Source organism: Syngnathus floridae, chromosome 4, assembly GCF_059516105.1.
Source record: "Syngnathus floridae isolate MCC-2025c chromosome 4, RoL_Sflo_1.0, whole genome shotgun sequence".
In the NCBI taxonomy this organism is placed as follows: domain Eukaryota; kingdom Metazoa; phylum Chordata; class Actinopteri; order Syngnathiformes; family Syngnathidae; genus Syngnathus; species Syngnathus floridae.
In genome coordinates, this window is record NC_142416.1 from 19,190,319 (window position 1) to 19,204,062 (window position 13,744).

At 43.7% G+C, this 13,744-nt stretch overlaps 1 long non-coding RNA gene across 1 annotated transcript in view; it reads right to left on the reverse strand.

Annotated features, from left to right (window-relative positions):
• LOC148399731 (uncharacterized) overlaps nt 1-13,744 on the reverse strand; it is a 124,963-nt gene that overhangs the window by 76,415 nt on the left and 34,804 nt on the right. The window contains exon 2 of the long non-coding RNA XR_015857999.1: nt 11,319-11,412. This is a non-coding gene — a long non-coding RNA (uncharacterized LOC148399731). The remainder of the gene's footprint in view (nt 1-11,318; nt 11,413-13,744) is intronic.

The window sequence follows — 13,744 nt, forward strand, 5'->3', positions numbered from 1 at the left end:
GTAAAAGCGAGAGCAAGAGAGAATGATTAGGATTCTTATTAAATTGTTCATAAGTTAATGAGCCAAAGATTCGAGGTTACAGAAATACAGTGACGTCAGCGCTAACACATTTGATTTGAGCACAATATAAAAATATTTGCTTTTCCCACAAGCCTATGCAGCTCTTTGGTTTAATACTCACTCAAAAAATTTAATTCTTAGTGTCTTTTTTTGTAAAAGAATAATAATTTTCTTATTAGCTGCAGCTAAGAAATAAAGACGAATGAAATTTTAACCTCAATAAAAAAATAGTAAATAACAGCTACAAAAAACAACATAATTTCGTGGCTAATCACGTTAGCCTAGCATGAGCTCTGACAGCAACATGGCCGACGCGTTGGGTCAGGCGGGCTGCCATGTGACCTCGCCCACATTAAAGATGGCGTCAAAAAAGCGCCTCTTGGCTATCAAATATTTAACGGAAAAGGGGCCTCGCTCATCAGGCGCCAAACCCCCACTCGCCATGTTTGGGGGGTGTGTGTGTGTGTGTGTTAATGGTGACCCGGACAGGCAGGTTCTGTTGCCAATCTATTAATCATCAGCACAGTGAGTGCTATGTTCACTCTCTTTCTCACACACATGCACACACACCGAGTGGGATCATTTACATAAAGTCCTTAAGGCAAATAACTGTTGGGGGCTCTAATTTATATCTGATCGAAAATTAGCCGTCATTATGCGCGCCATTAGCTGTGTCTTTAATGTGCTTCTAAGTGCCATTTGTCAAGCGGCTTGTTAATATCCTTCAAGTCTTTAAAGTTGAGAGCTCATTAAAAAGGCTGCAGTGCTCCCGTCGTCACGCCATTTCATACGAGGACGAAAAATAGATACCGCTGGGGAGAGGAGAGTCTTTCAAAATGCTTGTTATGAAATTTTGCTCAAGAAATGTCAGAAATACCTTGTATTGTCAAGGTCTACCTTGAGTGTGAGCAATAGAAGACGAGCGATAAATTTCATCCAGAATGGACCAAAACACGATTAAAGAAGATTGTTTTATCCTCACAGGTGCAAAGACAAAATTGAAGTAGTGTTATATAACAGGATTGGTCCCAGAAATGGGACGACACGAAATATTTCACCCAAAAATAGACTGAAGGAAAAGGAAGTAACCAAATATGGTTCAGAATAAAACTGTTATTAGAGCAGAAATATTTTGTCAAAAAAATGGGTGAAAACAAAGAAAAATCAAGCTGCAAAATTTTGCTGAAAATAAGCAAAAGTGTAACAACAGCAAAATATTAAAAAGGCAAGTAAATGAAATGTTATGTCACCAAAATAAATTTTTTAAAAAAAGAGCCCAAAACATATTTCATTCCGGCACATAAAATCAGAATGTGGACAGATAAATGAATAAATGTGCCTGAACTCAATTGAAGCAAAACATTTACTTTATAATGGACTAAAATGAAACGGAAGGTTCACTGGCAAGCCCTGTCGTCTTTTTTACATCTTCAGTTTTGTGGCTCTGATATTGGTTACAACCCCCCCCCCCCCCCCACTCCATTTTACTCCCCCTCCCCTCAACTCGCCTCCCCTTGGTGTAACAGCTTCCTCCGGGGCAAAGCAATAAAGGGAGTAATTAGAATGCTAAAGACAGATGTAAATAAAGGGAATGAGACAGTGGTGAGCGATGAGGCGTTGAGGTCACACACTCGCGTGATCTCATCATCAAAAAAACAGAAAAAAAAAGCCCCACGGCTATGACGAGACACACGCGCTGCTCAAGTTCAACCCGTCAATCAAATTACAAAACAGCCTATAGGCTACGCGCTCGTGCGACGTCACTTGATCTACTACGTTTTTCCGCCTTGTGACTTAGAAGCTAGGCTAGATAAAGACGCGCCACTTTCAAGCAGGACTTCACAAACCAAAACCAAAAGGTAAGCAGAGCTGCAGTATGGTTTCTAATAATAGACACTTGAATGTTTACCTGAATTATTTTAATACAAAAAGTCACTTTTGCTTTATACAAGACCTCGGAAGAGATGATTTCACTATTTTCTACGGCAAAAAAAAAATCTCAATCTGTAAAACACGAAGAGTATATGTGCGTGTACAAACGTCACATTAAATATCGCACTCTTGAGATTACACATGCAGCCAGAGAGGCTGTGCGGCAGCGCGGGAGCTGAGGAGGGGGTCTGGGGCTAATTAAAATATTAGCATGATTAAAAATACATCAACGACGAGCGCGCGGTCACATTTAACAAGGCGGGACGTTGGTAAACGACTCAACTTTTGCTAATGACATAAGCGGCGTACGTCGGCAACGCTGGGCTTTGAGGGATAAAGAAGGCGTCAAAGTCAGTAAACCGTGTTGGCACCTGTACTGAAGAACTTTGGGACATCTCAAATGCTTATGTTTGATTTAATTTGATTTGATTATTCATGAGTATAATCCAGTTTTATTAGTCGATACGATTTTCCGATTTGTATTAGCACTAGCACAGATGCTAATAGGACGCAATTTTAGTGTTGCCTTTTTTGTTAGCTGGCTTTGTATTAGCACTAGATGCCATTTTTTGTTAGCTGGCTAGATTGTCAAAACTAATTAGAAGTAAACAAAGCAAGCTAATAATAATTGTCTGGTGTTTGAATAATTGACTGTGTTCAGTTGGGAGAGGGTGCGGAGGTCTTGGGCTGTCAACCTTTGCATATGCTCATGAACAATACATGCGCAAACACGCTATGCTGGAGTTGAGGTCAGTGCCACTTGTATTCCTTTGGGCTGGATAGCCGAATAGCAACACACTTGATTGGAGCCCCCCCCCCCCTCCGCCCGGCCCCAAGTCCACGATACATTATTCACGATGGTGAGGTGGATGTCTTTGGGCCGCGAACCACCTGCTGGCTTTTATTAGCTAATTAATGGTGATTTATCAGAGCCGCTAAATTGAGCGGAGCTGCTTTGCCTTCAGGTGTGCATGAACGGCACGTGAATTCTGATTGGGAGTAAGAAAAAAGGACGGGCGGTTTGCTCAGACTGAAAAAAACGTGTCGCTGCTTCTCAAGAATGCAAAAGGTTTGCAGAATGGACCGGCAGGTGATGAGCAAATAAAGCAGCGGAAAGAAACGGAACGGAGATGACGGGGCCAGGATGGGATTAGGCAGGAGGACAGGAAAAGAAAAGACAGGATCGGACATTGACCTGTTAAGACAGGAATGGACAGGACAGGGCAGGAAATGACAAACTGGGGCAGGACAACAAAGGACAGGACAGGGTAAAGTGTAGGACGGGACAAATGACATGATAAAACCAAGGATCGATTAAGACAGGATTGGATAGGATAGGGTAGGACTGAGAAGGATGGTAAAGGAAAGTAAGGGCTAGGACAGCACAGGACAGACTAGGAAAGATAGGATGAAACCAGGTAGGACAGGAAGGGACAATGCAAGACATGATAGGAAAGGTTAAGACAGGACAGGACAGAACAAGATAGGACGGGATGGGGCGGGGCAGGGCAGGGCAGGGCAGGGCGGGGCAGGGCAAGATAGGACAGGACAGGATAGGACAAGACAGGATAAGATAGGATAGGACAGGACAGGAGACAGGTAATGCTACCAGTATGCGGGTTGGTTATCCAGTCCCAACTAACCCCAAGTAGGACTAGGATCTGGTATAAATCTGTCAGTGTGTAATACTGTATGATTGGCAGTCACAGGATTGTCCCTATTTACAAGTCACCCCAAAGCAGTTATGTAAAACCACCTGCACCCCAAAGCCTTCATTATCAACACGACACCGAGTGCAAGACTGCGCGAGGCATCAGAGGGCGCTGCCTTCACCCAAGGGAGTCGAAAAAGAAAAAAAAGCAGGTTCGTCCCGGCAGGCAAAAATGTCAGCGTGGCGTCATTAAAGCATCTCTGCAAAACCGGTGAAACGCGGCAGCAGGTTAAAACATCTCTGCCATCCTTTCTTTTTTTTTTTTCTTCCAGATATCTTTTCATCCCAGCTCAACTAAGAATTCAAAACGGCGGGTAAACGGCGGAATCACACGCCGCCTCCAGCGACGCGTGCCTTGAAAGGGGAGCTTGTTGTGCGAGGTGACGTGTTTGCTCAGCGGGGATGGGATGCATTGAAGGCGTACGCTTTAAGGGCAAAACGTAGCGCAGGTGGAGCTACGAGCGTGCAGATCAAAATTACAGAAGCGGGATTGCGCAAAAGCCACCTGGCATTGCGCAATCTCAAAACAAGACAGGACAGGATCTGTTTGAGGCTACGAGCTAATTAAACTACACAGTTCTTTCATTTATTTTTTTTAAACTGTTGTCAGTGACATAATATTGTCGTCAATATATCATAACTATTATTATAACTAAATCATTCACTTGACATGGCTTTGAGAGTCAATTAGGACGTCTGTCAAGCTGTCGCATCAAAAGCCTCGCATGTCTGTGATTCTAACATTGACCCACAGAGGTCACAGTGTGAGTGTTTGTGTTGGGGGGGGGGGGAGCATACTGAGGTGTCCCAACCCCCCACCCACCCCACCCTCAGGGTGATGAAAAAGAAGCAGCCCTGAATTATACACACACGTGAACTACAAACTCAGTCAAGGTGTGATGGGTAAAAAATGGAAATGAAGCGCCTCGGTCGGTGCCATTATTTCATTTGACGACCATGGGAAAATGCTCCGGGGACGTCGGGGCAATGAGTCGAGCGTCGGCTGAATTAATGTTGTAATTCTTTATCAGGACGAGCCGCGGCATTACCTTGAACCGGGGCGCCTTCGCTTTTATGCAAAACGCTTGCCGAGCCCTGCTTACTTTAATGATGGTCCTAATTTGTTGGCTCACTCTAAATTATTAATCTCTTTTTTATTCACGCCGTTATTACGTGTCATATATCTACGGGAGAGTAGGGGGATTTAATAGTAGATACTGGACCTTAGGAAAAAAAAATGGGGGGGGAGGAGCCAGTGCGGGAATGCTATTAAAGATTAATAATGAGCTAAATATTTGCTTCGACACCTGCTTAAGTGACTCGGGAACGGCGGGAGTGGTCACGCCGTCGGCAAACGTTGCCAAGTGGGTTATTTACAGTGATTAGAAAATTATATTGTCAGCCTCTAGTGTGATGTAGAAAAATATCATTCTAGATGAATAATTAGATCATAAAAGTATGGAGCCATAACTTGAAAGTTAGGATTGCTTTCAATAATTGGGCAGAGAAGTGATAAGATCAGGTGTGAAATTCATACCGAGTCAGCATTGCGGGGCACAAGGACACTTCGCCCCACCTAATTCCACATTGTTGCTAACAGCTACCTGGAAAAAATGGCGGAAAATGGCTGATTTTGACAGGTGGCGTATAGGGGGGCTTAAGCCGCTGTCCATCAAATCACCACCACCGAACCATCTGTCAGCACCCCCCCCTACTTCTACCACCCATGGGTGCACCCCCTCCACCAGAAGAAGCCTGAGGTGCTAACATCAACCTTAGCGGCGCGAGGCTAACTGATGTAGCGCACTACCTCATGTCTGGGAGGGGGGCGTTAAAAAGAAAAAGATTGTGTGGCGAGTTGGTGGTTTGAGGCGTTATCAGAGCATATTTGTGTTTGTCCAATAAAAGGTGCGCTCTGGCGCTCCACACGCGGCACAATTCAATTAATGCTCCACTGCAATCTATTCATTGGAGGCGCCCGTTGAGGAAGCCAGTGGGAGAGTATTGATTAGGCCCGTGTCATATGTGCAGGCGAGAGAGGAGAGGGCTGCCTAATGGAGTGAAATAAAGGAGGCGGGAAAGGCCTGTAATGAGGGGCCACCCCCTACAGGCAGAGGGAGAAAAAAAGAAAAGAAAACAGCAGCTGGAAAAGACGCCATTTTTACGCTTTTTGTCCGGGTCGCTGTTTGCTGTAAACCGTTTCCTCACAGGGGTTGAAACAACGGACGGACACGACAACCCAGTCGACGTTCTCGGACTTTAATTTAACTAATCCATGAGAGACAATAGTGGCAGACGATTAATCGGCCAGAAGAATTAATCGGCGAATATTAGCTCTTTAGAAATCAGAAAATCGGCAAATTTTTTGCTAAAAGTTTGGATCATTTTTTAAAAAAGACATTAATACATTACAACCTAAGACATAAATAATGACATTCGCTTTTATGTCAAAAATAAAATAATATAAATAATAAATAATAAAGGCCCAAAAAGAAAAATCGCCTGATATTTCCCGATTTTTCTCTCAATGCCAGAAAGGCTGGAAGTATGACATTTAAATCTGCCAGAAATCACCAATTTTTGTCTAAAAGGCAAAATCAAATCTTCTATCACAACTCTAACGTGCCAAATTAAAGCGTTAAAAGCGATTTTATACATTACAGCAGACACTTGTGATGACATCATCTAATCAGCTGCTTGCGTCATGCAGTGACTGCGCACGAAATTGCTACGAAGACGTTTCGGACTAATCTGCAGTCTCGGCGCTTCACATTTGAATGGCCTTTGCCTTATTTCTCGGTCGCCTTCAAGCACGTGTCACGGGCGCCGGCCGTAATGATGGCCCCATCAAAGCCCAGCTTGGCTGTCAATCATCCCGTCAACAGTTAAAGGGGTGGGGGGGTCGGGGTGCTTGGGGCACAGGGCGCACTTCTCCGGCCCGGGCTAATGACTTGTAGTCCAAACCGGCAAATTCCAGAGACTCTCAGGTGGTTTCGTCTTCCACCTCGGCCCGTGCGGGCTCTGTCAGGATGATGAAAAGCGGGAGATAAAATAAACTGACACTTGCAACTCTTCGCGAGGAGCCGACAGCTACTCCAGCATGTGCTGAGACCCCCAAACCTCCCCTCCACTCCTTTTTCACCTCCCAACCTACAGTACTGTGCAGCATTCCAGACAGAGCTAGTTGAGTGATCCCAAAGTTTACAATCAGAACCGCTGCAAAAATCCGATTTTGGACAATAGATTTTTACAGACAGTGGGAAAGAGCCAGAAAAATGGCTCCATTAGAGCCAGAAGAAGAGCTATTTTGCCGCAGAGCCCAGAAATAAGGAAGACAGGAGATTGTTGTCACTAAACAGCCACTACTTGCCAGAAATTCCTGCAACGACTTACAATCAAACTTCCTGCAGGTCAGGAGGTGCCCACTAGAACTCAGTTGGACTTACAACACTTTTCACAGCTTACTAATTTTCTGGATTTGGTCCTGTGACATTCACAATGCGAGCCCGAGGGCAGTTTGATGTCAATTTCAGTTGCCAGCAGAGGGCAGTATAAAGCCATAATGGAAGCCCCCTAAAATAGATTAAAAAGGGTAAAAGAATCTTAATTCTCATTTCACAAATATAAGAGTACTTTGTTTCGACTAGCAGGAGCTCATAGATTGCAAAGACAATTTTGATTTTTGAGCAATAGCTAACTGTTGTGCAAAAAAATCTTTGTTATGGTTCAGAATGTTGTTTTCCAAACACATACTGGAGTCAAAGCTGCCATCTTTGAAGGGAGCAAAGGAAAGGGCAGCGGCGACTTTCTCCACGGTATCGGATCACTGAGCATGTCGCTTCCACTCGAGTCGCAACATTGAGGTACCCGTACGCAATTAACGCTAGCTTGCGACAACCGGGTAGCATGCTAGCAATATACAAAATAACAGCTTTAAGCTTTATAATTCCACTGTCATAAAATAAAATCCATATTTTGCAAATGTCTAGTATCCATTAAAACCGCCCAAGATCAAATTTTACTGTTCAACTAAAATTTCTACTGCAGCCTGTTTATACAGCAAAGCAGCTAGGCCTGAATGATTTGCACCCTCTGCTGGTTGCTTGCAAATTTCATGACTGATCGCTTCGTATCCACAAGATAGCGAAACATCAGCAATCAATAAACAAAACGATTCCATCACACCCGTTGTAGCGCCGGCTAGCGCTTTACGCTAGCGAATGGAGGCTCCCACTCTTATGCAGACTACACAATATTAAATATGAATGGTGTTTGGGTGCCGCTTCATTTGCCTCCCTGTCGGTCCATCTCCACGTGCCAATCCTTCTAAGTGGATCTTTCAGTAACACCGAACCTTCTCGGATACACGTAAGACAAACAGCGGTTGTAACCTTGACCCCACTCACACGACGCCCTCAAGCCAAGCATTCCCGGGGAATGGAAAGAAAAGGAAAAGCCGGAGAGGAGTAAAATGGTGTGTGTCGAACACACACGGGCGAGACGTGAGTTTGATAGAGTTATTACACGCGGCTGCTTCCAGCATGAATCTATTATCCGCCCGGGCTAAGCTGGGATTCTGCCGGGACGACTCATCGCCTCGGTGTCACGGGTCAGGTAATTGCGGCAGCCACTGTGTGCTTTTCATTACTAAACTACAAACTTTAAAGGAGTCTTGTTTTTTTTCCCCCGTCTTTCCCGAGACAGGCCGGTGTTGACTTTAGCAGCCATTAAGGTGTTATTATTTCAAACCGCGCCTCTCAAAATGAAATCCTACAGGCTGCCGTTTGTACTACAAACACAGACGGACAGACGTGCGTGTATTTACTTGGCCTTATTTTGATTTTTCCGCAAAGAAACATGACGACATAAACTAATCAGCGTCAAAATTGGAAACCAATCAGACGGGTTGAGATGAATTTAACGGTTTATCTAAGCCGCCATAATAAAAAATGATAATAAATACAATAAAATAAATAAAAAGAATAGAAATAAATACAAATAAAGAAAGAAATAATTTCAAAAAAATCTATATTTATCCGCCATGTGTGGAGAGCGTGCACATCCGCCAGGGAGTGAAAATAAGACGCTGGTTATCAGCGAAGCCGCCTCCCCTGACAACTGTCCAATTATGTATATGACGCCGGGTCGTACTGTTTGCATTGCCAGTAATCAATAAAGGATGTGGCTGAGTGCACATAGATTTGGGCAAAATCACTCGCCGGTGAACAAGCTGAGGGTGGCGTCGGAGATGGGGTGGGGGGGGGGCAAGAGTTTGATGGCAGTCTCAAATGGAAAGGGTGACAGGTGGAAGTGGGGATGAAAAAAGGTGGTTTCATGAATAAATGTAAACACAGAGCTATGCAATTACCGCTGCCGGTCAAGTCCTGTAAGGTGCCTTTTCTAATGAAAACACGATGCAGCTTACTGGGGCGTTTAATTGTATATTTATATACACACTTCACAGCCTGTTGGACGTAAAAAAAAAAAAAAAACGCAGCTGGAAAATGGGATTGGATTGGAAGAGGCAGTGTTTGGGTTATCGATCTGGAAGATCATCGTACGGATTGTTGCCCAGCGGAATAACTTCCAAGATGGTTCGGATTTAGAGCATGAGCAGATTTAAAATTGACACTTGTTTACATTTATTATTATTTTTTTTTAAGTAAAGTTGCAGAGTCAGCAAATCTCAGAGGAGCTTGCTAAAAGACCGAAAAATTCAAAAGTTTCTATATATATTTTAAAGCATGTTGACCTTAAGGTGATTTCTGGGGCAGTTATCATGGAGCCTTATAAATTCTGCCTAGCAACAAGTGATCATGCACAAACAAAACAAAAAAAGCTTGACATTTAAAATGTATAGGTTTGAATAGGTTTACAATTTTTAGGGATTTTTAGGTGTTATAGTGCTTCCGAATTGTTCTAAAATTCTTATAAAACAGTTATCGTTGAGCCTTTTGAATTCTGCCTAGCAACAAGTGATCACGTACAAACAAACAAAAACCTTGAATGTTAAAATTTATGTTTCAATAGGTTTTAAAATTTGAAGGATTTTTAGGTGTTACAGCGCTGCAGAATTGTTCTAAATTTGTTGAGGAAAAAAAAAAAACCGACAGAGTGCGACTTCCTCACCCGCGTGATGTCAGAGCGCAAAACGGCACGCCGTCTGAATTTATAGCCCCACTTGATGTTCTCATCTGCATGCATAATATGCCCGCCTTCCCACTGATCCACTGCAGAAGAGGCAGGTCAAAAGCACGCTACAGTTATATCTTTTCTATTACCCGGGTTAATCAATAATTCATGGGTCACAATAGCAGGCGGTGCGAGCTGGGGGAGGCAAGTAAGGAGGGGGGGGGCGCTTTCCCAAAACAGGAAGAGGAAATCAAAGCTTCTCTCATCTGTCGCAGAATGTCGGCCATATTCGCAAACGTGACGACAACCTGCCGTTTTCCCTCCCTTGTGCTGTTGGAGCATTAATCACGTGGGGGAAGGCCTCGATGGCGGGACAGGCGGGCGGCCGTTATGGGCTCGTCGCGTTTCTCGCATAAAAAACACTTAGGCTGGGCGAGATGTTAGCGCATGGTGCATGAAGAAAGCTTTTTGATAGGGTGCTAATCTGCGCCATTACTGTGTGGGGTGATTTACAATCACTTAGACGCCGCCACGCGTGAATGCACGCGTGCACACGCATGCACGCCGGCTGGCAGGCAGGCAGGCTGGCTGGCGGGGCGGATAATAAAGATGCTGGCACATGTGGATCATTAGAGAGCTTAGAGTGTGTGTGCGTGTGGACTGGATGCGGTGGCATTTGGCTTAATTAGTAAGCGATTTTAACATGAAAGAGACAAAGAGAAGACAACGAGGCGACAGCATGTGCCTGTTCAAAAAAAAAAAAAAAAAAAGGTGACCAGTGAGCACACTTGTAATGGAAAATTGAAGGGCCTATGTGGAAATACAATATCTATTCATTTTTAAAATAAATACATACATACATACATATCTAATAATAGGGATTTGTACAAATAAATATGAAATTTACCAAATACAGGCCGTCACTAAGAATCGACTCGAACCGATTCAAATCGTTCCACTTTAAACGATACTAAAATACTTATCAGATCGTCTTCTATTTAGGAGCTAGATTATTAAAGCAAACATTTACATTTCATTCATATTTGTATGTAAAAGGACAACAAGAAACTCAAACCATCTCGACTGAGACATACGACTTTGAATCGAATCATTCGCACGATTCCACTTTAGAATCAAACAGTCTTTGAATCACAGCATGTACAGAATCATCTTTTCCTATACACTTACATATATACTGTGCAATAGTACACATAGCCTCCCCTCATAGCCCCAGAAGGTCGAGTAGCGGCGCTAACATGAAACTACATCGGGTGTCCACCTGAGCAGTGATTTGGTTGACACTCCCCACGAACGGGCATCATGGATGCCCACCCGGTGTTACACCTCGTTTCTTTATACCGTAGCTTCCTCTACGTGTTAAGCCGAGGGAAATTGCATCAATATTTCATGGCGGGGCCGCTCCGATGCAACGGGCCAGGCGATAAACAGTCGGACATTAATAATGCAGCGCGGTGACACTGACCTTATTTTGCGCCTTTCAACCTGCCGTTGCTGATATTTGGGGATGCGCACCGCCCTCCGGTACACACAAGAGGCGGAGCTCTTTTGTTCAAAGTCTGCAAAGAAGAAGAAGAAGAAGAAGGAGGGGGGGTTGAAAAAAAAAAACTTGCTGTTTGACAGAGGTTACATTGCATTAACAGAGCGCAGAAGCATATCTTCATTTTCACACGAACGACGCTCGACAAGTGCCGCTGACAGGCGAGCACATGCCTCCGAGGTAGAGCGGGAGAGGCTTTGACGGGAAATGGAATAAAGACAAGGCGCTATACTTCAGGGATGCTCCTTCCAAAGTAGAAAATACCTGGTCTAGGGTTAGGCCACATGTGCACAGAAAAGCATCAAAGAATACAATTATTGAGAGAAAGAAAAAATCATTTTGAATAAAAAAAAAAGAATTTCTGCTGCCTGTCTGAAAAGCTAGCAAACCTAAAGAAATTAATTTCAATAAAAATAGAGTAAATATAACACCGTTCTGCTGTTAGAACGGATTCATTGCCTTTCCGTTTGTTTCAATTGGAAACATTGCTTCAGTTTGCGAACTGTTTGACTCTCGGGGCAAATTAATTTTAGAATATGAGATTCCACTGTTTGTTATTTTCTTGGGACGGCACTAAGAAGCTCGTTTGCACAATAGTGTCGAGCCATATTCATATCTAAACATGAAAATGTCCACATTTCATTTTTCCTTCTTGGTGTCATGTGACGTCCGATGTGAATGGGAAGCTGGTGTGTTAAATTTTCTGCTGTTGCGATCACGCTCTTACCAACAGGTCACTTGAAGTTCAAAATGGCTGAAACAATCATAAACAATGGCTTCCTGTATATAAAAAAAACTGTTTTGTTTTATAAATGTGAATATTACATCGAGAACCAAGTTTTAATGCTATGCAAATTTTAGGGAGAATAAAAAGCCACTCCGGATATCAGGAACCTATTTACGGCGAGACTCCCGTGAATCAGGCTAATCCCATCTAATCCGCGCCAGGATGCAAGTCCGAAGTCTTTGCAGATGTTCCCGTCCGTCCGTCTATCCATAATTGATGCAACAGGGAGGTCGCGTGTAACGGCCGCTAATAAATGCTTATTGACCAAACAAGCCAGCGTGGCGGCGAGGCGAGGCCAAGAGAGGAGTGAGGAGGCGTCACCAGGAGAGGAGAGGAGAGGAGGGAGGGAGGGAGAGGCGGGGATAAGGAGGACTGCGAGGTGAGCGTCGGAGTGCGCCGAGTGCACTGGGCCAGCTGTCCGCTCTCCTTTCATCTGCAGGCTTCACGTCAGATACAATCTACCTCGCTGTCAAGCATCGGCAAACATCTCGTATGCCCCCCCCCACCCTCCTCGTTCCCTCTAGCCCACTAGCTCCCCTCTCTCCTCACCTTGCGTACCCCGACCCCCCCCACCACCATCCATCCATCTCTCTGGTGGCCTTCCTCATTCTCCTTCAGCTGCATCCTCTGACTTCAATGTCTCTCTGTTCATAGCCCCAAAAAAACACCATCTTGCTATTGTATTGGATTCGATATATCATATCTATAATATGTGCTCTCTACATTTCGTACATTTTTCAATGCATGTGGAACCCGATAAAAAAGCTGCAAAGCACAGAACAAAAATAACAGTGCACTGTTTTTTAAATTTTTAAATTTTATACAATTCCACAAACTCATTTTTTTTTATATATTACCGAGGTGATATGTTTGTCCTGCGCATCAATCCAAATCGCCCAAAAATATATTGAGCCTACTCACATTATAGTACAGGGTAAGATCCAAATACGTCAGCCATCTAGTGGTGATTGGTGATATTACACCATAAATCGAGCTCTGCATCGTTGCAGTTCTGCACTTGCAGATTATTATGTGTATTAACAGATTTTTCTTTCTATTTTCACATTTTGGATATTTTCATCTTTTTTTCCGTGGAGAACGTATAGTGAATGTTTAACAGCATCCGTGTTTTCAAATAAGTAAAAATAAAAAAGTAGAGCTAATAAAGTAGATTTTAGAGCTAACTTTTAATGGTCAACACAAGCTAATGATGTCACAAGCATCTCATTTCTAAGAATGAGCTCGGGAAAAAGGCAAAGAGGACAACGTGTGTCTTTTTTTAGTCCTGATGAAGGAAAAAATAAAAGAGCGAAGCAGTTTTAAACACAAAAAACCCTTACACACAAAAAAAAAAATCTGGAAGTGAGCTAGTTGATGGCGTCGCCTTCGCCGCCGCTTAATTACCGCGCACTGTCATGAATATTTCAGGCGTATGCTTTCCCACTTTGTCATTGGAGTTCGGAACTAAGAGAAACAAGTTCATATGCATATTAATAAGGGGTGAGGAGGGAAGGAAAAGGGAGGGAGGGAGGGAGAGAGGAGGGAGGGAGGGTGACAGCAGGAG